The sequence below is a fragment of the Callorhinus ursinus genome, unplaced genomic scaffold, assembly GCF_003265705.2.
Source record: "Callorhinus ursinus isolate GAN/ISIS: 27379988/994484 unplaced genomic scaffold, GSC_fseal_2.0 scaffold9, whole genome shotgun sequence".
Taxonomy (NCBI): domain Eukaryota; kingdom Metazoa; phylum Chordata; class Mammalia; order Carnivora; family Otariidae; genus Callorhinus; species Callorhinus ursinus.
Window position 1 is genome coordinate 9,290,791 of NW_027397071.1, and position 26,201 is coordinate 9,316,991.

Here is a 26,201-nt window from a genome sequence, read left to right on the forward strand (position 1 = left end):
CCCCCTCCCAAGCTGGCTACTCCCAGAAGGGCCTCTTGCCTGCCCCCCCCCCCCCACATTCTGGGAAGGCCCTGAAAAACTTGCCCTTCCTCCTGACCCCGCCCTGGGAGCCACAGCTAAATCTTGCTCCACTATTGTCCAGCAGCACCCCAACTTGGACCCATAGCCTCCCAGCCCCTGCGGACTTCTTGGCGGGTACCTGGTATGGCTCCCCCCGCGCCCCGCGCCCCCCCCCCCCGCCATAGGGAAGAATGTGTTGCTGTCATCCTATCCTCCCTCCCCGACCCTAGCCCAGTGCAGAATTGGATTAAGAACAAAAATACGAGCTGTGTTTGTTTTAATCAGCTTCAAGACATGGGGACTTCTAAAGGGAAGGAGAGCAGGCCGGAGCTGGCCCGAGGCAGGCAGGCCGGGCGGTGATGCCATCCTGAGGTCAGGAGCACACAGAGCAGTGAGTGCATCCGCGGGTCAGATCCCGGGCCAGATAAGGGCTGAGAGAGGAGGACCTGGGGGCCGAGGGCTGGGGCTCAGGGAGGAGGAAAAGGACGGTGGGAGGGAGGGGAGACACAGGTTTCCCCGCCACACACACCCCGGAGTGCTGGAGTGAGGCGGGAGGGGAGGGGAGGCGGTGGGAGGCCCAGGGAGCCCCTGTGGAGAAGAGCAGCAGGGAGTAATTTTTTCCAGAGGAGGGGCTTCCTTGGGGTCTCTGGAATGAGGGATGATGGGAAGGAGTTGAGGGAGGGTCGACGATGATCTCCAGCACCCATTGCAGGAAGAACCCCTAGCAGGGGCTGCCACAGCGCCCGAGCAATGGTGTCTGGACTTGAGCTTCATGCCCAGATGTGCCAGAGCTGGGGGGACACAGGTGTTCACGTTAAGTCAAACATGTGGCAACCAGTGGAAAATGGGAGGTATCAGCGCCAGATTGAGGGAACCTGCCTGATCCCTGGGCAGATGTCAGATTTGATGAAGAACGGGAGGCTGCAAGGTGTGGAGGAAGGACTCTGAGGTGGGAGCCAGGAACCTGGGTGCTCTGGGATCCTGGGGCATTTAAGGAGAAGCCCCTGTGGCCATACAATCCTACACTTGCTCTATGAGTGTCTATGCTCACATTAGCTCTGTGAGCCAAAGAAAGGGGCTCAGAGAGGTTCAGGAACTGGTCCAAGGTCACACAGCCAATGAGACAAGAAGCTGGACTTTAGTTACCTAAAGCTCAGGATACTCGGCCAGTGCTCCAACCCCTGTGGGTTGAACAGCCTTAACTAGTTCTCAAGTCAAAGCATCCAGATGGAAACAATGATGTCAGACAGCCGAGGGCAGAGCTCCCAGAGGTCCTTCCCAGAACCCTCCTGCTCCCCAGCCACCAGGCACCAGGGGAAGGGCCTGGATGGACTCTGCCCACACGCCAATCGGACTCTGGTGCTTTGGGCCACCCTTGCCTGGAGGCACCTGTGAGGTGGCGGCAGGAGTCTGGGCCAGCCCTGAGGCCAGAGCACGGGCTCCCTGGGACAGATCTGGGTCTTCTCATCCAGGTCCACAGAAAGGTTCTGGTCCATGACGATGCTGTTACCAGCTGGAGGTGAAGGAGAAAAAAACAATAGTGAATTCTTTATATGGTTACATTTAGTGAGCTTCTAAATTTGAAATGATACCCTTTTTCTGATTTAAAATGTTCTTTCTTTCTTGTTACAAAACATAATGAAAGCAGGATTTCTAGAAAGTCTATTCTTGGCAAAATAAAAATTGTCAAACCTTTTCCTCCCTTCAGTTAAAAGCAATTTTTAATGGGTCCATAAAAATCCCCAAGTTTGGGAACAACTGTATATTATTTATTTGGTTTTTTTACAGATTTATTTATTTATTTGAGAAAGAGAATGCCAGCGTGCACATGTGGGGTGGCGGTGTGTGGGGCAGAGAGAAACTAACTCTAAGCAGCCTCCACACCCAGCACAGAGCCTGACGTGGGTCTTGATCTCACAACCCTGAGATCATGATCTGAGCGGAAACCAAGAGTCAGGCGCTTAACGGACTGTGCCCCCCAGGCACCTCTATTATTTATTTGGAGACATTCTTACCTAGCCTGAGACACAGTCTGGAGCTCTGCATGCTACAAGTGCTTAATAAATGCGGATCACAGGACTTCTCACGGTCCAGGTCAGCAGGGACATGGATGGGAGGTTTGGGGTGGCTGTGCAGGCCTGAGCAAACTACTGCATTTCCGCCTCAGTCTCCTCTTCTGCAGTGGAGGAGGCAGGAGCATCTGGCGACCCTGAGATGGATTTCAGTGGCAACATCCCGCAGCTCAGGGAAGGGCAACTCTGAGTTCTTGGCACATAGATGAGGCCCGGCTCAAGCCTGGAGCTCGCAGCCGTGCCCCAGGCCGAAGACTTAAGGGGGAAGACGGGAGGATGGACTTGTTCAGCTAGCCCACGTGAGAGAATTTCTAGCATCAGCAACGGAGGGTCTGCCAGCCAGGAGAAAAGAGTATCACCGATAGCAGTCAGGACTCAGGCCCAAACGAAACGATGGCCCCTTGCCCACTGTCCCAAGCCTCTGGATGCATCTCCCAGCCCCTGCAGGCTGGGACCAGTCTCCGAGCCTCCGCTCCACCATAAATCACGCCACCCTCTGTAGGTCAAGTCCATCGGATCCAGTGCCGCTTAGCCCCTACTCTGATGCCAAGTGGGGAGGGGGGGCGGTGCACACGTTATCCAGGAAAACGGTGCACACAGTTGTGCTGCATCATTTCAGTTTAGGACATATATGTTCATATGGGTCTTGGTCAAGCAACAGGAGTCAAGCCTGTTAAGAGGCAGTTGGACTAAACAAAATATGACCAGTCTCTGCCCTCACAGACCGGCTTCTGGGAAACACCCCTACTGACCTGAAGAGAATCCAGAGGAGAGAGGAAACCCATTCCGCCCCTAGGGAGCATTCTGGCTAAAGGAGAAGGTGGGTGCTCTGCACAGACCCAGCAATAAGGTAAACCCAGAAGCAGGAGGTGTGGACTGTTGGCCATCCATTGAAAGGGCCTGGACGAAGATGTTTCTGTGAGCGCTGGAGCTAGGTTAGAATGGGGAGGGAAGGGGCCGAGGCCACTGGGGGAGGCAGGGCTTGGCCTGTCTGGAGCAGACACTGTCTCCGGGGTGTGGGTGACGTTTCCCAGCTTTGGTCTGGTTGTGACGCAGGAAAGAGGCAGTTTGCCAGGGTCCTGGGGCACAGGGGGAGAGGGCACAACGGCCTCCACAAAGTGTGGAAGGGACAGGGCAGCTATGGGGGAGGGCGGAGGTGGCTCTCCTACCCCCTCAGGCAGCTCAGCTCTGCACAGTCTCAGCCCCATTCCCCAGACACCAGGGGACACCCGCTGCTGACACCATGGCATTGGGTTTCCCCTGGGCTGGCTCAGGCTACTGTCACTGGGCCTGCCAGGAAATTGCTGCTGACACTCGGGGAAGGGCCCAGGGAAGGGTCTGGGGAAGGGTCCAGGAGGTGGGGGGCCAGGATCGTGCAGTCGGTGAGTTCCGAGCAGGCACCAGACGGGCTGGAGCAGGGGCAGACCGCTGTGGCTCTGAGGGGATTGTAGCCACACAGAGCTGGGCCCTGAATCTCCATCTTGGTCCCGCTCCTCTGGCGCTCTCCCCAGGAGGCTGGGGAGTCTTGGAGCTTGGGGCCAGCCTGGCTGCGTGGGGTGAGAATGGAGGGGAAGGGCAGCACTGTCCAGGGTCACAGGACCCCCTCCATTTCCCCACCCCCAAGGTTGTACGAACTGGCGCCTTAGCATCCCTCCGCTGCTCCACCCTCACCAGGCCACGTGCCCCTGCTTCACAGGCTCCCCTACCAGCTTTAATCTGGAGAGGAATCCCATCCCCCTCCTCACGGGCTGTCCCCTGTCCCTCCCTGTCCCACTGGGCCCTAGACATTCTGCTCTGCATCCTCCCCCTGTGCCATCCCTTTCTCTCTCCCTCTCTCCCTCCCCTGCCACCTCTCTGTTCTCTGCTGTATTTAGCAAGATACAAACATGCGCTGGCTCCCAGGTGCTCCTAAGTATTTCAAAAATTTGGACAGAAACTGGGAAGGGCTGAGGGTGAGTGGCAGGAGGGATCCTGGGACTGGGAACTGAGATCCTCCAACTCTTACTGCCCCCGGAGGTTCTCCACTAGAAAGTGTGTGGTTACATGCTGGGGACGTTGGGGGTGGAATGACCAGGGACACACAGCACTCTGTGTTCTCAAAGGTAATACTTATAGGAGGCTGGGCTCAATCCCCACCTGCAAAGAAACATCCGTGGACTTCTCTCCCCTTTGCACTGCCCTGTCCCACGGCTCACCACCCCCCATCGCAGATGAAAGCCCTCCATCCGGGGGACTGTGACCATCCCCCAGAGCTTTGATCCTAGACTATCACAGCCGCAGCCCCAGGCAGGAGGACCCAAAGGAGAAGCAGGCCCAGGGGAAGTGCAGGAAGGGGCAGGCCCATTGGAGGAAGCCCCCCAGGGTGCCAGGGTAAGGGTGGGGATGGCGAGCATCCACTGTGAGTACAGGGTAGGGGCAGTGGGAGTCCAGCCAGGGACCCCCAGGAGGCAATGAACAGTAGATGGTACCATGCTAGCAGCCCGGGCCCTCGGTCTCATGGCCCCCGACAATGCAGGCCGCTCTGCAGGAACCCCACAAGGGCGGGAATGGACCATTTATTCAGATGATCCATCCTCGTCCATGCACACCTGTCACAGCCGTGACACTGTGACAAACGTGCAAAAGGCCCCCAAAGGCCCACTTCTTCCTCAGTCTAGGAGACTCCTTCAGAATGGGGTGGGACTGGGCCGGGGCGGGGTGGGGGGGCCTCTAACTTGCTGGTTCCCAAACTGGGTATTAACAGACTGTCAAATTGGAATTTAATGTTCTGACTTTTCGTTTAATCACAAAAGAAAGGTATTTTAACACTTGTTTTGAAAGAAGTGGAGAGGATAGAATAAAAGACCATCCTTCCCAATATCAACTAGTGATAAAGATCCAGCGAGGGGCAGCTTTGGGGGCAAGTGACTGAAAGGGGCACCAGGGGGCCCGGGAGGCACTGGTCAAGTGCGAGCCCCAGATCTGGGCGGCCGGCACGGAGATACGGTGCACAGAGGAAAGTACTGAGCCGTACATCTGGGAGGAGGGCACTGGCGCGCCTAAGTTACAACTAAATGGAAAAAGTCAAGTAATTGACTCACAGAAGCTCATGCCCTTGGGGCCACTCTTCCAAACTCAAATTCCAGTTCTACCCCTTGGTATCTGTGTGACTTTGAACCAAGTGCCTCACCTCCCTGTTCCTCAGTCTCCTCATCTCGGAAATGGGGATAATGACATTTAGCTCAAAGAGCCTGTGAGGCGCTCAGGAGTCAATGCATGTGAAGCCGGCCTGCGCGTAGCTCGAAAGTCAGTGGTGTTTGCTGTTCTTCCAAGAAACTGCAGCTGCCAACTCTAAACTGAAACATAAATGAGATGAAACAACTTCAAATTAAGAAAAGAAAACGTAACGTGACATTTTACAGGATCAATCACATTATACGATACTGCTTTCTTCTACAAACTTATTAGAGGCTCTATATATGGTTACTCATTCATTATTCAACCAATATTTACCGAACGCCACCAGCTTCAGAGACTGTTCCAGACAGTGGGAATAAAGCAGTGAATTAGACAAAGTCTCCATCCTCATGAATTTACATTCTCCTGTGGGAGACAGTCAGTAAACTAAATAAGCAAAAAAATATATAATACAATGTCAACAGAGAACACCAATCGGGAGAAACACCAACAGATCTACATGTACACATACCATGTTCAAACTGCAGAAAAATCAACACAAAGAACAAATCTTGAAAGAAGCCAGAAGGAAAAAAATGTTTCACCTATAAAAATGGATAAGAACTACATCGGACTTTCTTTAGACACCATGCAAGCAGGATTAAAGTGGAATGAAATGTTTAAAGTGTTGAAAAAAAATATATGTCCCAATCTAGAATTCCGGATCCAGTGAAATTATCCTTCCAAAGGAAAAGAGAAATAAAGACGGTCTCAGACAACCAATGTCAACAGCAGTAAGTGCTGTGAGGAAAAATAAAGCAGGGTGGGGGTGCCTGGCTGGCTCAGTCAGGAGAGCATCTGACACTTGATCTCGGGGTCGTGAGTTCGAGGCCCACGTTGGACATAGAGATGACTTAAAACGATAACAAATAAAGCAGGGTAAACGGTTAGAGAATGGTGGGGGGAGGCACTCTCTCAGGTGGTCAGGAGACCTGTCTAAGGGGGTGCCATTTCTGTGCAGACCTGAATGAAGTGAAGGATGGAAGCAGGAGCTGTGGGCGGATCAGGGAGAGAGAGCCACTGGCAGAGGGGACAGCAGGGGCAAAGGCCCTGAGGTGGGAGGGCGGGCATGTTGGGGCAACAGAAAGAAGTCATCATGGCTGGAGCATGATGAGCCCAGGGCAGAGGCTGTGAGGTGAGGAAGGAGAGGCACAGGGCCCAAGTCATGGAAGGAATTTGAACTGAGAGGTGACACAATCAAGATTTACGTCTTCAAAACCCCACCCTTGGCTCTGGTGTGTGGAGAACGGAGAAAAGCTGCAAGGCACTGTCCAGGCCAGAGATGGTGGGGCGTGGACCAGGACAGCAGTAGAAGGGAGGGGGAGTTACTGGATTCTGGATATGTTTGGAAGGTGGAGCCAATAGAACAATGGATGGATTGGATCTGGGACGCGAGGAACAGAAAGGGGCCAAGTGGATATTCTGGCCTGAGCAACTAGAGAGCCACAGTTGAGAGCAGCCTGCAGCTGAGATGGCGGACCTGGGACAGAAGCAGGTCTGTGGCTGGGTTGGGGCGGGGGTCGGGGGGCAATCAAGGCTCTGTTTAGCCGTGATGAGTCTGAGACGCCTGTGAGGCCTGCAAGTGGACAGGACAACTGGACGGCTAGACATACCAGTCTAGGCCTCAGGGGAGTAGGCAGAGCTGAAAATATTCGGGAATTGTCATCAGCAGGAAGTGTAGCTCAAATGCCCTGCTTTTTCTCAGGCTTGGGGCTTTCTTATCCTCATTATGGAAAATTCCCCATTGCTCTGCTAAGCAAAGTGGAAACAGTCTTTCTAGGGTTGTCTCATTCAAGTTGGAATATTCCAGGCAATGTCTGAGGAGGCGAGACCAGTGCCCCTTGTCTCCAGCAACTCCGCCGGTCCTCCTCCCGTGGCCCGAAGAGCATGGCTCTGCGGAGCAGGTGTCTGCGAGGTGGAGCTCCTGGGAAGATGTGGTTGGAATGAGCTGAGAGGGATGCTTCAGTTCCTTCGGGGCAGGCCCACTTGGAGACCCTGGGCAGAACCTGCAATAATCTTCGATGGTGCCCAGAAGAGTGAGAAAATCAGTCCTCTCCAATTCCCTTTCATTTCTGATTACAATGCGTCCTTTACATAACAGGGGAATCTAACACTGGTCACTAACAATGTGGCCAGTGGGGCTCTAACGCCCTCGAATCCTTGCTAACATTCCTGTTGTAGGAAAGAAAGCAAACCTTTGGACTCAGAGCCTTCTACGGGCAACTCTAGCTACAGTGGAATCACACTGCTATGCTTTTGTGTTATTTATCTTTATAGCCACTTCCTGTTTATGACAAGTGCTACTATTGTCCCATCGATGATAAGATATAAAATTTCCTTTTAAAAGATATCTACGTGTGTGCATAGGCATACGCATGCACATGTGTGTCGTGAGTTACCGTAAAGAAAACCGTTAACAGTACAAATGTGGCCCAAATCATGAAGGTACTATTTCCATGACTAAAGTCTGAAAAAAGACATGGCTCTCAAAGATGCAGGAATGAGAATAAGAGCCCTGAGCCTCATGTTCATACACAGAGGTTGTAATCCCCCAAGCCACCCCAAGATCGAGGGTGGGAACATTCTCATTTCCCTCCGTAGCCCCGGCGGGCCGTACCTGGATAAGACTCCCTCTTCCGTGTTGTGTTTGCCACCACCGGGTTTCACCAAAGGGGAAAAGTCTCTGAACATACAATTCTCACCATCTCAAGGCCATAAAATTGATGTTGTTACCAATGATAGCCCTCCAAGTGCTGCAAATTCAGGAAATGCCCTTTGAATCAGCAAAGCTGTGGCGTCTGGGTGGCTCAGTCGTTAAGCGTCTGCCTTCGGCTCAGGTATTGATCCCAGCGTCCTGGGATCGAGCCCCGTGTTAGGCTCCCTGCTCAGCAGGGAGTCTGCTTCTCCCTCTGCCCCCCTCTGCCCCTCCCCCTGCTCATGCTCTCTCTCTCTCTCTTTCTCAAATAAACAAAATCTTAAAAAAACTTTAAAAATGAATCAGCAAAGCTTATGAGGCGCCCTTTAAGTAAGAGCTGCATCTGGTCACACTTCTAACTCATGCAGACAGACGTTCTGGACAATAACATCCGTAAATGGGGCGAAATTCGTAAGTGGGTCTGGGCATGACTCGGGGCCTTCAGCGAGCCTGGCCCGGGCCAGACCTAAGAGGTCTCTGTGTATCGGGGGGTCCACACACAGCTGCCTGCTGAGTCAGAGGACAGCGACCGTGTGGGGTCCACAGACCCAGGCAGAGAACCAGCTCAGAATGTGGATAGAAGATACTCAGAAGCCAGTCCTGCTGACCTCTTGGGACCCTGTAGAAGCCGCCACTCCCCTTCCCTGGAGCCCTTTGGGCCCAGTGATATTATCCCGTAAGTAGGAAGTGTGGGTCCTGGGTTCTCAGCACCTCCAGCTGCGGCTGGGCTGAGGGAGGCACAGCTGTCTGGCCTGAGGCTGTGTCTCTTGTGAAGGAGAAACATCCGGCCAATTCCATCAAGAATGTCAGTCACAGTGCAGGGGAGGAATCGGTCAGTTCAGCCGTCCTGTCCTGCAGCAAGCGCTTGCACTCAGGAAGCGGGCGCCTGACCGCCCTCGGCCGGACGGGGAAAGGCCCATCTCCCATGGACTGCGGCCCAGGCAGCCCCTGGTCCCAAAGGTCTGCTCCCCCCTAGAGCCTAGGGCTGGTGGCCCGCAGCCTGGGGGCGGCACAGGGACTCTCAGACAGGACCCAGGATGTGGAGACTCGAAGGCTCAGGGGGGAAAGATATGCAAAGGTGAAAGGGCAAACCTGTTTCCAGTCTCCTTATCAGGAACAGCCGAGTGAAAGGGAAGCGGGCCGCCCTGAAGGTCAGGCTGGGGGCCATGGCAGGGGCAGGGCCCAGCCCAGGAGACCTGAGAGGAGACCTGCTGGGTGGGGGAGAGAGAGAGAAAGGGAGGATGGAGAGAGGACCAGGGAGGAACCAACCGCAAGGCCCTTTGCGAAGGGGAGGAGCCGCTAGGGTGGCCAACCATCCAGGTCTGCCTTCCTGCGATACGGGGCTTCCACGCTGGAGACCAGATGGTTGGTCACCTCTGCACAGCCCCGGCTAGGGGACTGTCAGAGTCCCCCACACTGCATACCATCCCAGGTTCACCCCACCACCTTGTCTGAATGCCTTCTTACTCCCCATCCAATGCTAAGGAGTGCCTACTCCACACTAGGCCTGCTGCCAGGCACAGCAGGTTCGGCCCTGAAAGGACAGACACGCCCCCTACCGTCCAGAACTTGTCCATTACGCACCTCTCAGAGCCCAGGCAGAAGGTCCACTCCCCACCCCACCACCTGCCCAGCCGGCGCACCACACGGTGCTTCCAGGGCGGGCATGTCTCTGGGAGACATCTTTTCTGTCTAACCCACCAAACACCCCCGGAGGGTGGGGGGGCGGACTGCTTCTAGCTCATGGCTCTACCTCCCACTGTGCCCAGCATAGGCTCCTGTGCAGGACAGGCGCTTTGGATTGAGGGGCTAAGGTACTGAGGACAGCTGGAAGGGGGACACCTCAACAGTCTGAACGCCCACAGCCCATCATGCACGCCACCCCACCTGCACACCCACATATGCACATGGGGCACACCTAGCCTGTGGGGGCATTCCCCCCAACCCAGCACAAGGGGGGCCCCCACCCTTCCCAGCTGCCCACTTAAGGAGCAGGGATTTGTATCACCAAAGTCACCATGGGACTGTAAGCCTCTTGCAGGCAGGGGCTGTATGCATTCATCTTAGTCTTCCCAACAGGGCAGTGCTTAGAGCAGGACTATGGCCAAAATCAAGCCTGGCCCTCAGAGAACAGGACCCCACGTTTCTGTCCTGCCCCCTGGTGGCAGTTTGTTGTATTGCAACTCACAGGATCTAACCGCGGGAGGGGGGGCGGTTCTGACAGCGGCTGAGCTCAGCCCCCTGGACACCCCCATCTTTGAGATGGTCTTGAGGTATCATTAGGATAGGGCCCCTGGGTGTTCTGGGAACAGCTGGAACCCAGCCACTCCCAACCAGCTGGGGAGTTGGAGAAAAGAGCAGGATGTGGGAAGACAAGGCCAGAGAAAACGGCAGCCTGGGACCTGATGTGCGCTCTAGCCACAGGCCACGTACCGAAGGGACTTGGCAATTTTTTCATTGAAACTCAGGTGTCCAGGATCGGATTCTGGCTTAATCACCATCTTTGGGTCTTGATGCACTCTCATGCTTTCATTATATGGTTCACTTAGCTATTTTTCCATCATGCACAAGCACCTATGAACCAGGGATTTTCTTTCTTTTAAAGCAGCACAGTCCCCCTTTTATCCCAAAGGAAATTTTATTTTTTTAAAAGGTTTTATTTATTTATTTGACAAAGAGAGACACAGCAAGAGAGGGAATACAAGCAGGGGGAGTGGGAGAGGGAGAAGCAGGCTTCCTGCTGAGCAAGGACCCCGATGTGGGCTCAATCCCAGGACCCTGGGATCATGACCTGAGCCGAAGGCAGACGCTTAACCGACTGAGCCACCCAGGTGCCCCCCAAAGGAAGTTTTACATGGAATCCGAATGGAAAAGGGCAACTGCTCTGGCTGCAGTGGGGGTGGGGGCTGGCCGCTAACTGCTTGGCTTCCCCTTTCTCTGCCCCACTGCCCTGAGCAGCCCCTTGGAATTCTGTAGAACTTTATCTATACCAACAGTACCCAGGAGGGCAGGAACCTGTCTCCTCCATCTCTGTGCCCCAGTGCCCAGCACATGGCCAGTTTGGTGCCCCCACTTCAACACATGTTGGGTGAAATGAATTGAATGAGAGACATTTGCTCCAACGACTACCCAGGTCGGGTCTGGGGAGAGAGCACCAAAAAATGACCCTGCCTCCCAAAGTCTCGCCCATCCGCCCATCACAGTGCCTACCGTTCCCCATTACCACACAGTCTAGCCTTGCATGTCCCCCAGAACCCAGAAGAGGGGCCACCTCCTCCATGAAGCTTTCCCAGATGTCACCAACCAGTCATTTTGCTGCCCCTGAGCACCAAAGCCACTTCATCACCCCTCTTTCCCACATTCTTCACATGCACTCAGCCTTCAGCTCAAGTTAGGGGCAGGCACATCTCATTTCCCCAGCAATGCAGACGCTGCCCTCCGTAAGGGGCCAGACATGTTTGATTGCCTTTTGCATCCATCCCAGTGCCTTCACACAGTAATATTCAATAAATTTGTTTGAGGAAGAAGGCAAGTCTCCTCATGCTCCTCGGGGCACTGTGTTTCCAGAAAGGCCTGTTAAAATTCTCCAGAAGGGGCACCTGGAATCAATTTGCCCTACTAAGACAGGAGCATGGAGTGGTTTATCCACCCGACAAAGTGTCACTGAGCACAGTGCGTGGAAGGGGATCCGGTATAGGGAAGTTTGGGTGGAAAAGAGACATTTAGGGTCGTACCAGTGCCTGAGCCGTGTACAGAGGATGGGTCCCTGGCCCTGAGAAGGATTCAGAGAGTGGGGCCAAGGAAGAGTTGGAGGTAGGGGCAATAAGAGGACAGAAGCGCCCTGGATAGCAGCAGAGCTGGCCTCCCCACGCTGGTCTCCAGGGCCTGGCAGGCTGGGACACTGGCTCCCTTTCTCTCCCACAGAACATCTGGGGCTGCATCAGACATAACGGTCTGGTAAAGAAAATTGTTATGGAAATATGTAACCGTGAGATGTTATCAAAGGCGTCTTTAAAGTCCCTCTTCAACCCCCAGCCGGGTGGAGGGGATTGGAAATTGGAAAACTGGGAGACAAGCACAGGACCATCAAAGTGGCCGAAATTCAATCCAATCTGCAGGGTTGAGGGTGGCTAGCAGACCCCTGCCCCAGCCCAGAAGGCTGCAAACCCACTGTTTAAAAACCAAATCAACAGCATCATCAGATCCGGGTCTGGAGCAAACAAACGGCGCCCACAAAGGCTTCCCTGGATTTCCCTTGCGTTGGGGAAATCTGAGAAGCGAGGCCCTGGGGAGGCGCCTAGCCCTGGGAAGGCTCCCAGCTTCCAGGGCTTCTATCTCCTCCTCCCCACCCACCCCACCCCCAGTCTGGGCTCCGGCTCTTTGACTCTTTGTCTCCGTCCCTCCTGATGTCTCTCCTCTTCCACGACTTTTTGTGCTTCTTTCTTCTTTTGTCTGTCTCTCTTCTCTATCTCTCTTTCCACATTTCTTTTTCTAAGAGTGTTCTCTCTTCTCTCTACGGTTCCCTCTTGTCATCAGTCTTTTTGTAACATTTCCATGCCTTCTGCGTCTTTCAGCACTGTATCTGTCTCTACATTTTGTCTTCTTTCTCTCCACCTTCCTTCCTCCCTTCCTTCCACAGCAACTTCATTTCCTTGGCCTCTCTTTAAATTTTTGGCCCCTTTTTCCGCATATGGATTTCCTGTAATTTCAGACTACATATGAGGTGAAATCCTCTTCGACCAGTTTATTTACCAGCGTGAGTCCTGGGTGTCTCCCCCAGGTCTCCAAACACACACTGGCCCTCCATGCATGCCCATCCCTTCTCCCAGCCCCTGCACCACGAACCGTCCATCGCTGCCATGTAACTGTGCCAGCACATACAGGCTCACCGAAGAGACATGTGGTTTTACCTATGAGCTGGCTCTGCAGACATGGAAATTTATGTCTGGAGGGGTGGAATGCTACAGCACATAAAACTGATACACGCAGAGCACTTCCTTAATTTACAATTCTTTTTTATGGGGGATGAGAGAAAAAGACTGTTATTTTGCTACTAATACAGTTCTCCATATTTATCCTCGAGATGTGAGGGTTTATCTTCACATTTCTTGTGGCCCTAACCTTGGAAAGCTCTTTTAGATTGCAGGTTTATGATCGGACAAGAGCCCAAGTCGCGCGTCTTGCTGGAAACACCCAGGAGTTTCACTCCTGCAGAGTGTCCCAGTGACCACGAGAAGAAAGCTCCATTTTGAGTCATTCACCTTAGGAGAATCATTTCGGGAACGGAACGGGAAACGCTCAGGTCTGTTTCTGGAAAAATGGAACTGCGAAAGGGCAGGAGAAAACGAAAGCAGAGGCACGGCGGACGCCGCGGGAGCCCCGGGAAGGCGCGGGAGCCCGCAGGGCAGGGCGCGGTCATGCGACGCGAGGCAGCCATGGGGGGCCCGGTGGGACCCGAGCGGCCCGCGAGTGGCAGCGGCGGGTTCGGAGCAGCCAGCACCCGGCCGCCTGTCCGGCCGCCCGCCCGTCGGGCCATCTGTCCTTCGCGGACCCCGAGGAGCCGCGCTCTCCGCTAGTGCGTTTCCTCGGCCCGTCGCCTCCGGCTCGGCTCCCGGGCACTCTGGCCGCGCGGCGGACAACCTATGGGCTGCTGTCAGTTTACCAGGCCTCAAGTTCACGGGCACCACGTCCGTTCCGCCCGCATGCGCCCCGGCCGCGGTGCTGGAGTCCGAGGCCCCGGCTGGAGAGAAGAACGCGCGGCGCGGCCTGGGGCTCCATCTTCGGGGCTCCCCGGCGATCCGGGAAGAAACCAAGCGCCTGTTCCCTTTGATCTGGTTTTATAGAGATTTGATGTTGACATTAAACTTTGAATGCTTTTATCTATTTCAATCTCTCTCATTCCCATTTTGGGAGGGAATTCCTGGGCCCGCGGCGATGTCCGCGGGCGGGACGCGGGCACCGGGATCAGCAGGTCCGGAGGCATGAGGGTGCGGGGTGGGGGTCGGGGGGAGGCGACGCTGGGCGCAGCCCCTACCCACACCCACACGCAACTCCGGCTCGCCTGGCGTACACCCACCCCTTCCCCGCTCGCGCGCCCGGCCGCTCTCCGCAAGGCGGGCGCGGGAGGCTGGGCGCGCGGTGCAGGCGTGGCGGACAGACCCGGGGGGCGCAGGGCGCGGAGCTGCCGAGGGACTGGGGCGCCGCCGTCGCCCCTCGGTCTTCCCTTCGCAGCCCCCAAACCCAAGCCGAGGGACTGAATTACTTTCAGGTGTGGACCATTTAATAAAATAAATCTTCCTGGGCACGAGGGAAGTTTCCAGGGGCCCAACTCAAATCAGCAGACTTCACATTCAGAAAGAGAGGCTTCCCTAAAATCTTTCAGGGTTTTTGCGGAACAGGAGGAAAGGAGGTTCAGAAACACAGGGTGTCTCTTCCTGGGCTGATACTGTCCTGAAGGGTGGGGGGGAATCTAGGGAGGTGCTTTGTCTCGTTCCCGTGGCTCCTTGGGCTCTGGCTCTGTCTGTTCTTGGTGCTTAGGAATGGAATCAACCATCTTGGAATCGAATCACTGTTAAACCCGCCAGAGCCCCCCAGCACAGTGGGGAGACCCAGTGGAAACACAAAGCTCTTTCCTTCCTCTCCCTCACTTCTTTCTCTCTCCTCCTCTCCTTTGTCTCCATCATTCATTGCCCAACAGTTCTCTTGATCTGAGATTTCCAAATCCAGTTTTGCAACACTCCAGGGAAACTCCAATTATCTCTAGGGCTTTGTGAAATGCTCAAAACGAAATAAACTTCAATTAACTTTAATTACTTAACTGCAGGTTATAGACCCCTAGTTGGGCAGGAGAAGCCGAGGAGGATGTTGGGGAATCAAGCAAGCCATCCCGGGGTGTCACCACTCTCTTGAAGTTGAGGAATTCCAGCTTCAAAAAACTTTAGGGCTCGGGAAAGAATCCTGGACTCAGGCGAAGAAAAGCAAGTTCCCAGGAGGTCAGGGCCTTAGTTAAGTAAGGTTTGGAGCCAGGGAAGGCTCTCCCTGACAGAAGGGGGCCTCCTCCCCCCACCCTCCTGCCAACCATCTCCAGCTAGGCCTTTGGAGGAGGAAGGGAGCGCATTTCTCCCCCACTCTAAATCCACCTACAATTCTGCCCTAAGGTCCAGTTGACCCTGGACTCGGGCGGGTCCTTGACCGTTTGAATTCAGACCACAACAGAAGTTTTGCATGAACTTTCCAGGAATTGGGGCTGATGTAAATATGCTATCTGTCACGGTTCTGCTCTTGTAGAAGAGTTACTCACCCAGAAGTCTCAGAGACCCCCTCACTCCTCACACCACCGGCTCCAGAAAACTGCCCTTCTCCTGAGCTCAGGGATGGGAGCCCCAAGAGGTGACCAGATGGTTGGGACGGAGGGCAACTCACTCTCCCAGCATCTGACGGGAGCCCACATGTTTCCCGTACAGAGAACAAATCTGCCCCATTAAAGCGTTATTCCGTTGGGGAAGACACGGAGGCGATATTGGAAACATGCTGGGCCCACTGCAAGAGCCACCGGAAGGGGAGGCAGGTCTTCTCTCGTAGCCAGTGAAGGCCAGTGGGCGAAACTAATCCTGCCACGTCCACCCGCACTGGGACGGGCAGATGGAGGGAGGGATTACTGACCAAAACATCTGCAGGGAGTGAGCCTTTGGGGCCGGTGGCGTAGTCACAGACAGAGCATCTGGGGACAGGCAGGGGAAGAAGGTGCTGGTGACTTGGGGGGGCAGCTGGGGGGACATGGCCGGGCTGCTTTGGCCTGGGGCCCTACTGGAGAGTCCACTTCCCAGAGCCTGAACTTTATAGCAAATAACTCCATGGTCTGAGCCCCGGCAACACTGCTGATCTAAATAGCTTATTAACAAATGGAAAATATATAAACACAACAATTGCCTCTAAGAAAAAATTTATTAAACACCCCCCCATGTTATTTGCAAAATAAATAGCTGAGAACATATGGGTGAGGGGGGATGTGGCTGTGTCCTAATTAGCTATATGCTCTTGGCAAAGGTTCCCTCCCTAGGCCTCCCTTGCCTCGTTTTTAAATGAAGATGACAGCCTAGATCAGTGGTGCTTGAGCTGAAGACACCATCAGTATCGCCCAGGAAAAAAATGTCAAACCAAAGTTTGCTGGGCCGCACCCCCAAGACTTTCTGGCTTCATAGGTCTGAGGTAGGGCCAATCGTTTGCCTTTCTATTAAGTTCCTGCTGCTGCTGCTGCTGGGCTGAGGGTCATCCTTTGAACACCTTCGGACTAGGTGAGGTTTAGGTGATGCCCATCCTGATCTAGCATTCTGTTCTATCTCCACGCCCCTGTCCTTCCCCCTCACCCCCTGGGGTGTTTGGAACCAAATACGAGAGGCTTGATGTTTCTATGCCCAAGCTTGTACCCTCTGTCATCGGTACAGAATAAATCCTTCAACTGGCCAACGTGGGCTGATCGCCCTGCCCCGAGGGATTCCTGACCCCTCGGCGCACCTATTCCAGTCTGAATTAACCCCAGCTGGCTGACTGCGGGGCCTCAGTCTCCCCACGGTGGCTAACACTGGTTTTCCTTTGTACTAAGCAGGACCGGGCCTGATCCTAACTAAATCCCAAGCAGGCCTGTTGTATGGAGGGCTGCCTTCAGAGGGGCTGGCAGGAGCCCAAGGTACATCTCCGGGCCCTTCCATATAGCCTGGTGTCTGCCAAACACTTGCCCCAACACACGCACATGCACACGCACGCACACACGCACGCGCACACTTCGGCACACGCGGAACCCGCGGTCGTCAGGAGAGCTAGTTTTACTTTGATGTACCTCTCGCTGCACATTTGTTTTAGCTCCTCTCCTGGAGCCCCAGCCTTATTTATCTTCTTGGCATGGGTTCTTAGAATACTTCCATTCAGGCAGCAGCAAAATCACTCAGCTCCACTGTTTTATGAAGTTTATCAAACAGCAAAATATCCGGTCTCTTTGTCCAATGGGTCTGGTGTGAATGTGCCTACAGAGCTGCTTTTCCCCAGACGTCCCGGGGTCTGTGTGTGGTTACAGACACCCTCCCCTGTATGGACCCCACCAAATCCAGGGCTTGCCTGTTTCGGCTGCAAGCGGCCCCCAAAGTAGATGCAGGGCTTTGAGGCTTCTTCCAAAGAGGGAGACCTAGTCACACACACTCCACACATGCACACACCATGTTCACACCCCACCAACAGAGCCTCAGACTCCCACGGCAGACGCACACCCCCCAAAGCCCCCCACCCAGACCCCTGGCCTGGCACAGCACCCCCACCCCCAAGGACAGGCACTGCTTCTAAAATCCTCACTGTCATCTCAGTCCCAAAGTTTGGGACCTCTCTGGAGAGAGCCACCTTCCCTGAAGCCGGGGCCTTGGGCTCTCCGCTCCCATTTAAAGGGACCAAGTGTTTCATAATCTTCACGGATTGACTCAGAACAGCTGCGGGCCTGGTCTTCACTGTCTTCTACCCGGCGCCTGAAGCATCCCGCTCGTTCCCCAGGAATCATGCCCACCCCAGGACTGGGCTCTCTACCTCTCTACCTCTGGCCCCAGCAGAGGACCCCCGCCAGGGCCCACACTCTCTGAGGGCCAGGCCAGCCAGCCTCCAGACCCATTCTCGCTTAGCACCTGGTGTGCCTAGTGCTGTCACCAGGAGGGCAGCGATCACAGGCTTCCAGAGCCTGGCCAGTCCACAGGAAGCCTTCCTCCCTCTGCCCCCAAAGTCCAGAGAGTAGCCTTGACTTTGCAGTCGACAATGTGTAGGGATCGCAGGACCCCCTTCCAGATGGACGTCTGCCTCAGAGGTTCCAAATGTCCCCTGAAGACATATCCCTGTGCCCCGTCTCGGCAGCAGCCATTCTCCGGGCGGCTGGTCGTCCATACGCCACACACCGCCCCCCCCCCAACCATGGCAATAAGTCACTTCTTCCCACTAAATACCTCTTCCCTCCAGCCATCCCTCTTCATCCCCTCGGCCACACCCCAGTTCAGCCCTCAGTCACCTCATTCCAGGACCACTCTCTTACATGCTGTGTCCCCTTGCCTTATGTGCCCCCACTACCTTGGGCAAGTGACTGACTTCTCCGTGCCCTAGTTTTCTCAGCTGTAAAACGGAGATAGTGGGACTTGCCTCGTAAGAAGCTTAGAATTCAGTAAGACAGTGTACTTAAAGAGCCCGGCCCATAGTAACTGCTCAAGAAACATTAGGTATCATCATTACTATTATTACTCTGCTCAGGCCACCAAAACTCTCTTCCCAAAGCACAGCTCTCCTTCTCCTGCTAAATAACAACAACCATAATACTCCTAACACTCCAAACACTTAGTAAGGGCCAGGCCCCCTGCAAGGGCTTCTCACTCACAACTCCCCGGTGGCTCCCATTATCTAAAAGAAAGAAGGCTCCATTTTCCACACCTGCCACATTCTGGTCCTGCCCAGCCCGTCTCTGTCACACCTGCTACTCCTTCACACAACCCTCTGCTGGAGGCAGCCACACGCCCCGTGCTCAGAGGCACCATGTCCGCTTGACCTGGGCTCAGCAACTCCTCTCCATCTGTCCAGATCCTTCACATCTTCTCAGGCTGCAGCTCAGAAATCTTCAGGGACGCTCTGCACGGGGGAATGGCCCTTTGCTTTGGTCCCCAGGGCTGTGCAGCTCGGAGTCCAGCGATGGGTGCTGATATGCTCGCGACCGCACAGCGGTTTTCTTCTCTACCTGGAAGTGACTCAGAGTACACCACGCCTCCCTGTTTATGTCTGTTCCTCCGCAAGGGCAGCCCAGTCTCACACTTAACAAACATCCCCGTATTCCTGGGTAATTGTTCACGTGTCCAAATCTCGTCTCCTCAGAAGGAAAAAAAAAAAAATCTAGTAAGAAGGATTCACCCAGAATTTGGAGTGGGGGTGCATTTTTAGCCCCTCATCTCCCGATTCGGCCCAGCATGGTCTCTGCCCACCCCGCAAGCCCCCCAGGGCTCAGATCTACTAAACGGCAGGAGGGAAAAGTGCAGCCCTCGTCTGTCTGAGAAGACTCAAGCAGCACAGCATGCTGGAGACGGCGCAAGCTGATTAGGCCACCTGCCTGGGGGTCCCTCCTGGTTCCACCATTTAGGAAGTATATGACACCTTGGACAACTGACTTCATTCTCTGAGTTCTGTATTATCAACTGGGAAGTAGAAATGATAGCATCTACCTCCTAGGTGGGTTATATGCAATTTTAAAAAGTACAGTGCCTGGTTCAGACCCAACTCAGAGTGGGCTCTCAACGCTGCCCCCCCCCCGCCCCGCTCCCGATCGCTCAATTCCAGGTCTAAGGCCGGGGTTCCCCTTGCTAAGCTGACAGCAATGCAAATAGGATATTCTAGTACCTGCTCAGGGAAAAGGTGCCCCTGCTTCCTTCCTTCACCCACATGAACGAAGAGCCCCGGAGGAGCCCTGAGATCAGCTCGCTGTACTGAGGGAGCCCCTAGGAGTCTGTGTGCTGTGGCTGCTGACCTCTCAGGGCACACCTTGTCCCCATTTCCATATCAGTCTCCCTCAGGACAGGCAGTGAGTGGGGCTCTCACTGCCCACTGGGCTTTGCCACTTGCCTGCCGGGCTCCTCATCCTGCCCCTTCAGGGCCTCTTCTTAACTCTTCAATGTAGCCAGTCTTTCTGAGCCAACACGTGGCCTTCGAGCCTCCCCACGGAGTCGGGCACCTCGAGTGTGAATCCCAGCCGCACTCCGCAGCTGTGGGATCTGGGCAGTTTTCTGAGCCGGTCTGGGTTGCCAGCCTCCACAGTGGCCCTGCATTGGTGGCATCCTCTCCGACGATCAATCAGAACCAATCAGAACTGTGTGGCCAATCCAATACGGCTGAATCGTGCGTGTGTGCGTGCGTTCCAAGGCTGGGTCATTAATGACACTGCACCTTGCACCTGGGTCTCTCAGATCGTTCGCTGTGGGGAAAGCCAGCTGCCAGGTTGTGAGAACCCCCAAGCAGCCAGGTGGAGAGGCCCCCGAAGGGGAGGAACTGGAGCCTCCCATCAACAGCCAACACCAACCTGCCAACTATGGCAGTGAGCCACCTTGGAAATCCATCCTGCATGCCAACACCAAGCCTCCGAGTCCTGCAGCCCAGCCCATATCGGACTTGGGGTCACGAGACACCCCAGGACAGACCAGTCAGCCAAGCTGCTCCTGAATCCCTGACCTGTAGTCACCGACTATTGTTGTTCTAAGCCCACCAAGTTTTGGGGTGATTTGCTATGCAGTACTAGATAACTGACACACAGATCGATCTCCATTTCTTCACTTGTTAAAATGGGACTATTAATGTCAGCTGTGTAACAATGTGAAGATGAGATGAGATGGCGTTTGCCTGGCACACCGTAGGTGCTCTGTGAGCGGTGGACATTATTATTACCCAGCCCACTACCTCTTCTTCCCGGGTGACTCAGAGGAGGCCAGGCAGAGGCCCTTTGACCCTTGTCATTTGCTTTTCTCCCAGTCCCTCGTAAAGTTCAGACTCAGCCTTGGTCCTCTCTCTCTTCCTCCAGAGCAGGAGCAGACCCTGGACTAGAGTGGACGTCTCTGTGACATGGTGGTAAGCTCCTTCCAGAACTCTGGGGTGGGTCCCACTCACATCTCTAAGGGTGTTCAATGGTGTATGTTTGCATTTCCTTTGAAGGGCCCCAGATGTGCTAATTACATACTTGTTAGCCCCGTAAAAACAACAAATCTGGAATCTACACTCTGGAACCAATGGATTTCCTGCTGAAATGAGTTCAAGAGGTGCCCCGGCCAGCATTCCCGGTAAGAGCCAAAGCTCTGCTACGGAAGGGTCTCACGGATCGCCCCGCTTAGCCTGCCGCGCACAGCTCCTCTGCCCTCCACCAACTCTCCAACCTCAGGGCGCCCAGCAGCTAGACATGTTCTGCCTCTTCTCTGCTTCTTCTCTGCAGGCTTTCTTACTACCTGCCTGCTAGGTATGGGTCATGCGCCCCCCCTAAAGTCGGGGACTTCTGGGCCCTGGGGCTTGCTCCCTCTCATCTCCCACTTGCAGATCCGGTACATGAAGCTGGGCTTGGCGGACGCGGTGCATGGCGCATGGCGCAGGGCGCAGGGTGCACGGACAGATGCCTGTGGAACCATCCCGCCCTCCCCCTGGAGTCTCTCTTGATTCGGGTGGACTCTTCTGCCTCTTTCTCTCTTCCTCCCACTTCAGCCCGGACTCTTCCTGCTCCGGCCCCAGCAATTCAACAAATCCATGTTCCCCAAATGTGGCTTCCTCTTTCCCACCTCTGGGCTGTTCTCTCTGGATGCTCTCTCCCCTGCCCCCTCCACACGCCCTTCCCCTGTTAAGCCCCGCTCAACCTTCTACCTGGAAGTGTTCCATGACCAGCTGCCCCCAGCCCAAGGCTGGGACAGGTGCCCATCTCATGGCTGCCACAGCCCCTGTGCTTCCTGCCAGCACACAGCCTGTGATCTAAGTGCCCATTGCCCTGTGTCTCCCCCGCCAGCCTGGAAAAGCCCTGGGAGTAAGGCTTCTGTCCTCGGACTCAGTCCTCACCGTGCAGCCCCACTGTCTGGCACATGGCAGGCACTCCATACGTGTTTGACGAATAAACGAATGCACCATATTAATTGATCAGAGTATTAGAACTGCCAAGAAGCCCAAAACTGCCTCCTTCTGTTTTACACCAAAAATGAGTTCACCAGAAACTCTCCCACAAAATGACTTCTCCTGGTCTGCGTTGGCATTTGTCACAGAACCCATTCACCTCACACAAAGGCAGTAAGACAGGCATCAGGCCAGACCAGGCACTCAGGACACATCCCCGACACAGCCCCACCTCGCTGTTCACTGCCCCCATCCCAGCCCGACCCCAGGGAGGTGGGCAGAGAGCGTAAGCAGAGAAATATAGGTTCAGGGTGGAGGCAGGCTCAAGAAACATCTGTCTAAACACTGTTTTGTTCATTCCAGCAAAGCTGAACTACAAAATCATTCCTCTCACTTTCCAGGGGAGAAATTGAGGTACGGACAGGTTAAGTGGCTGTCCCAAGGAAACAGATCAAATTAACAGAAGCGAAAAAATAGCTCCCTAATGTCCCAGAAATTTCACCCCAAAGCCCAGACTGCAGCCTGGATTGTCAGCCCAGGATTCTGGGTCTCCACAGCACAAAGCTCCCCGCCCCCTTCTTTCTTTCTTTTAAATATCATGGGTGAGGAGGAAGCACCGGATCTGAAGGTTTATTTACCATTCCTTAGCCTGACCTTCCAGGAAGAATGTCACTAATGAGAAACAATCTCCTTGGGCTCCCAAACCCAGAATTTTCATAGGGATCAATTTAGGATTTCAGAGTCTAAACAGGACAAGGGCAATACCAACTCTCTTCCCTTGGAGAAAAAAAAAAAAAAAAAGCAACTGAGTCTTTCCTGTCTGGAAGGAAGTTTTGTGTATGTCAGATCCGAGGTGACATCTTTCCCGTTGTCCCGACCCCTTTCAGATATCCACTGCAGCAAAAGGGAGGAGCCTTCGCCGTCCTGCGGTGTAGGCTGAGGGAAGTCAAAAATGAAAGAAAGTAGGAGTTGGGGCTGCTTCCCTGATTCTAGAACCAACCTCACAGGTGAGGCTAGATGCCAGGAACTCTGCTCTCGAGACCAGATTCCACCCTAATTCACATCCCAATGCTGATTTTGTCGTGGTGGAGGAGACATTTCCACTCCAGCAAAGTGTCTGCTCCACGAAGCCCGGAGGCACACCTAGTACCTCAGTGCCGGCACACTGTGCCTGTCACATAGTAGGTCCTCCTAGTGAATGAATGAATGAATGAATGAATGAATGAATGAAGCAACTGGCTGGTGCAAAACAGTTGCCTAGACACAGTCAGTTAGTACCATTTTTATTTTTTTTATTTTTATTTTTAAGATTTTATTTATTTATTTGAGAGACAGAATGAGAGAGAAAGCACATGAGATGGGGGGAGGGTCAGAGGGAGAAGCAGACTCCCTGCTGAGCAGGGAGCCCGATGCTGGACTCCATCCTGGGACTCCAGGATCATGACCTGAGCCGAAAGGCAGTCGCTTAACCAACTGAGCCACCCAGGCGCCCAGTACCATTTTTATTTTAAAGGTAGTGTTTCTCAGCAGGTGGGAAGTTAGTTGTTGTTGCTGTTTTTTAAGGTTTTTCATGATAGGACCTAGAATGATCTGGATCATCGCATCAGTTCATCTCACTTACTCCATGGATAATACAGCAGTGACAAACACTACTGCAATGCAAGTGATTATCAAACATCAGACATGGTGAACTTGCAGATTCTCTTAAGATTCTGCCCCATATCTGGCTGCGTCAGTGGGTCGTAAAACCTCTCAGGTGTTCGCCGCTCTGGTCTCAGCTTAGCAGAAACCACCCTCCACCTACTGTCCCAGCCACCCCAGCATGAGGTACAGCGTGTCTCAATAACCTGCCACTCTGCCATCAGGAATGCAGCAGTGTGGTTCCACCCTGGACCACCTCTGTCCCTAATCCACTTTGGCCTCAACTTCCTCTTCAGGGAAAAGTCCCAACCTTCCTCTGACAACACGAGGGTGTGCACTGGATGATTTCAGCTTTGTCAAGTTAGCCGAAGAAGGAATGAGAGGCGCTCAGTGTCAGGCGGGGGACCATGGGTCTGGGCATAAATTCTGGGTCTGCCACGAAGTGGCCATGTCCACCGTGGACGAATGGCTCCCTTCTGTGGCCTCACTCTCTTCTCTGTAAAATGGGGATAATAATTGTGCCTACTTCGTGGAGTTGGGAGGATTAAATAAACTCATGTCTATAGGATACATTAGATAGTGGCTGGTACACTGTAAGAAGTATTAGCTCTTGTTTTTATCTGTAAAATGAGGGCCCCTGTGGTACTCCAGGATGTCTCAGCCTTCCTAAGGGAAAACCTGGACAACTCTAAGAGTGCCAATTTTTGTGTTTTCTATGCACCTCTGCCCCATCAAACTCTCCCCACATCCCATACAGATAAAGAGTTTGCACTAGTGGCTTAAAAGCGAAACAGGAAAGCGTACCCTGTGTCACATTATCCTGGGGAAAAAGCCGCCCAGAGGGCAACTCTATCTATCCATCTGATCCGAATGTAAGCTGTGGTTTTCTCCAGCCTCAGTTCCACTGACGGAATGGAAACTGGTTCTGGTCAGAGAGTGAGGAATGGCAGGAGGAGCTTCTGGGCTTGGGCAGGGCTCTGGGTCGGTCCCTAGGTCTCTCTGATCAGCCCCAGCCTCTAGCCCATTCAGACCCCGGAGTCAGGAACTTTCTGCCAATTGCCATCTCTGGATACCATAATAGTAATAATAATCTCATGAACTAACACAGTACATCACATCCATCAAAACATAAGTGCTTCTCCAACATCCTCTGTCCGCGTGCACAGCCCATTTTTACAATGAGAACACTGAGGCTGAGAAAGATTTATCACCTGAGGCAAAACACTTGGCATTTAAGCCCGGCTGCCTTGTTTAAACTGTTGATGATGTTTTTCCTGCATCCTCTGTGCATATCTCACAGTAAGCTGCTCGATTCCTTTGTGGAACAGAAGCAGCGTCCTGAGTTGACATTGACATCCTCCTGAAGAGTCAACAATATCCACAGCCTTAGTCCAATAACTATTAAAAAAAAAAAAAAAAAACCTTACTAATGAGCAAAAGGGATCATTGCAAATTGATTGCCCAGAGCTACGATCCACTGGATCCTAGAGAATGGATCCCCCCTGATGAGGCCAGAGTGGAAAGCTTAATTCTGAGCTGAACCTCCCTCTTGGCTGGAAATCCCAGCCCCAGGTGCTCCCACCTCACTAGCCCAGTCTGCAGTCTGTGATTAGGGGCCCTAATGGCCATAATACCTCCAATGTGGTGTTTAAACCAATAAGGCTTCAGAGAAGTTAGGGTATGTTTAATAATGGCTTAATGACTACTTGTGAGATGCAAGGCTTCTGGTTCCTGTTTGGCCTTGATTTACAGCCCAACTCTGGCTGAGGACAGCCAAGAAACCCCCTCTAAGCCCCCAGCGGAAGAGGGAGGTGTTCACACCAGGCCTCTTGGATTCCTTTAAAAATTGAGAATTCAAATGAAATACAAATGATGTTTGACTCCCCATCCCTCTAACTAGTCTCTGGAGGCACTAAAAATAAAAAGCAGTGTAACCCAGACTTGGGGACTCCTCAATCCACAGAAGGGAGCAGGTCCCAGGGCCCTCAGGAATTTCTTCCCGGATCTTAGGGTGGGGGTTGTTTCTCTTCTCAGAAATTCCAAGCCACCTCCCTAGTCCTATGCTTGCTTCCTTTTGGCTGGGGAGAGTCAACTCCTAGGAGATGCCACCCTACCCTCATCTCCCTCCAAAATGGCAGGCCTGGGGCAGCAGAGCCCTGAAGTCTGGGCTGCAGCCAGCCTCTCTCCAGTGGATCCCCATGCACTCCCAGATCGTTTGAAAGGTATTCACTCCACGCCTGCTGTTCAAACCCCAAACCCTCTATGTACCCCTCCACCTGCTCCAAAGACAGCCTCTGCCGAACCCTGCAAGTCTCCCTGAATCTTCTGGTTCTGCCTCTGCTTCTCAAACCCACCAGGAATACACAGAAAGGCTCCAAGGATTGCCGTGGTCCAGACTCCAGACTCAGATGAAGACAATGGTGACAGTTCAAGGTCCCACAGCTAATTAATGATAGTGCCCAGGCCCAAACTTCCCAGCCCCCATTCCCAGATTAGAGCTGTTTCCACACACCTCTTCCCAAGGACTCCTGTCCCAGTGAGGAACAAGGGATCCCCAAGGGAGGTGTTTCTGCAGAGGCAACGTTTTTCCAGCTCCCAGCAAAGAGTTAGGTAAAGGCCCAGCCCAGCCCCTCCCCCACCCCGCCCTTAGCCCAGGCTTATGTCGGGAGACCAGGCCTAAGAGCGTTTGTTGGGCGTGCCTCACGCCTCTAGGGGCGAGAACCTCCAGGCTGGATGTCAGGCCCAAGGCTGCTGCTCTGAGCAAGGGACTCACCAAGATGGGCAGACAAAAGGGACGCTGCCGTCGAGAGAAGGTGGCTTCCTCCCTCTGCTCGAACTGCCTCTGATACGCGGCCTGGGGTGAATCAGGGGGCTCCCGG

At 53.8% G+C, this 26,201-nt stretch overlaps 1 long non-coding RNA gene across 1 annotated transcript; it reads right to left on the reverse strand.

Annotated features, from left to right (window-relative positions):
- Positions 1–346: 346 nt before the first annotated feature.
- On the reverse strand, positions 347–26,201 carry LOC141373401 (uncharacterized). The gene is made up of 3 exons (XR_012379331.1): positions 26,096–26,201; positions 5,302–5,467; positions 347–1,573 (listed from the first exon to the last, which is right to left on the reverse strand). It is a non-coding gene; the product is annotated as an uncharacterized lncRNA (long non-coding RNA).